This window comes from Capsicum annuum, chromosome 10 (genome assembly GCF_002878395.1).
Source record: "Capsicum annuum cultivar UCD-10X-F1 chromosome 10, UCD10Xv1.1, whole genome shotgun sequence".
NCBI classification, from domain to species: Eukaryota; Viridiplantae; Streptophyta; class Magnoliopsida; order Solanales; family Solanaceae; genus Capsicum; species Capsicum annuum.
In genome coordinates, this window is record NC_061120.1 from 203,043,713 (window position 1) to 203,045,800 (window position 2,088).

Genomic DNA, 2,088 nt, shown 5'->3' on the forward strand with positions numbered 1-2,088 from the left:
GGGAGCTTGGGGGAGAAGGGGGGGGGGGAGTGTGGGAATGGGGGCTATGGGGTGGGGGTGGAGGGTAGGAGTGCTATTGGGATTGTGGGGAGGGGGGGAAGGGGTGAGAGGGTAGCAGTGTGGGGCTGGGGGGTAGAGGGTTGGTGGGGTGGGAGCTATGGGGTGTATAAAAGGGTGGGAGGAGACAATTTAATTAAATCTATCCTATCCTATTTGTTATTTCTACTTCGGAAAAATGTTATATATATTTTTGGGTTATTTATACTCTTGTCATCTAACATTGGATATATTTATACCTCCGAATTATTGAAAATGGTATGTATATATCCTTCAGTTCAATAATGTGCGTCATATGTCCTCGTCAAAAAGGAATTAACTCATTTTTCCGTAGCAATTTATGTCCTGACATGCGGGCGAAATGTTCTATGTTCTACCAGCGGAGTTGAAAGCTAGTTTCTCCCATACCTATTTCTTGGCGAACCAAAATCAATGCGGTCAAAGAACATTCTTTAAGATGAGGACACGTGGGCAAAACTCGCTTCTAACGCCGGCTGTAGAACATTTCCCCGACAAGTCAGGGATAAATTGCTAAGAAAAAATATATTAATTTCTTTCGAACGAGGACACATGGTGCACGTCATCTAACTGAAGGATATATACAATATCATTTTCAATACCTAAAATTAGATAACAAAGGTATAAATAATCCAAAAATATAATGGAGCATATTCACGTATCATTTTCAATAGTTTAGAAATATATATAACTTTTTTCGTTTCTACTTTCAAGTCATTTTCTCATTTAAACTTACTTTTTGAAATGAATCGATTCTCTAAAAACTTTGACTAACCAGAATGAAAAAGTTGAGAATTCTTTTCTCCATACCAAACACACCCACAACTTGACCATTTTTTTTTCCTTTAGGCAAATTCACTATTCGAAACTCATTAACTCGGTTAATTTGAATTCATCTCAGACAAATTATTAAAGAGTTAAATGCATGCTTCCCTATCAAGACGTTGTCCATTTTAATTAATAAATTAATAAAGAGCTAAGCGTTCCTTATCAAGACGTTATTCATTTTCATTATCACTATTGAGTCTCGTGAGTAAACATATAGTATAGATATAAATGTACATAAAGGCTATTAGTCACATGGGGTTTTTCTTCCATCTCTTATTATTTGGAGGCTTAGTTTCTGCTACTCTTTTCTCTTAATTTATGTGACAATGATTTATTTGTAAAAGAGAAAAATAGATTTTTACAATTGGTGATTTAAATTAAAATAACTCATGAATTTATATGATTATAAATTATATTTATAAGAATATAATAAAAAGTTTTAGGTGAAATTATTTATAAATAAAGAAAGGATGATCATCCTTCAAATCAATTACCGATCATTGTTTTGATAAGTTATTACCTCACCAACTAGCTAATCAGACGCGAGCCCTCCTCGGACATATTTCTTCTTTTGTGTTTCCGGTTGTTATTCTCCTCCACTTGCTAAATTCTTATGTGTTACTCACCTGTCTTTCATTGAAAACATTACTTTTTGTATTTTCCGTTTGACCTGCATGTGTTAAATCGATAATATTTTTGTTATAAAATAAAATAAAAGTATAACATATAAATTGAGGAGTTAATAACCCAAATAGTCAATCAACTATGGATTTTTATATCACAAAGTTATTAACTTTGATCTTTACTCTGAAAGTCACACAACTATTATATTTTTACCTAAAAAGTCACTCAACCTATTTAATTATTTTTTAAAATAAAATTTACTTAAGTGAAATTTTAATTTAAATATGAAATTCTGAAAAATAAAAGAGAACCTATTAATGATCCCTTTATCCTTTTCCTTAAATCAAAGCTATTAGAGTATTCACGTTCAGCCTCCATTACAATGCTTCAGCTGTTTGAAAAATTTCAGAACCATAAGTCAATTAGTTCTCTGGTTGACTTAAATGTGTACAAATCAGTTTCATTTTTTGTAATAGCCTTGAGCTTGAAGAGCAATAATCATATGACTAACTTAATTTGACATCCACCTTTTGGCAACTCCAGAAGACATCATTAGTTTAT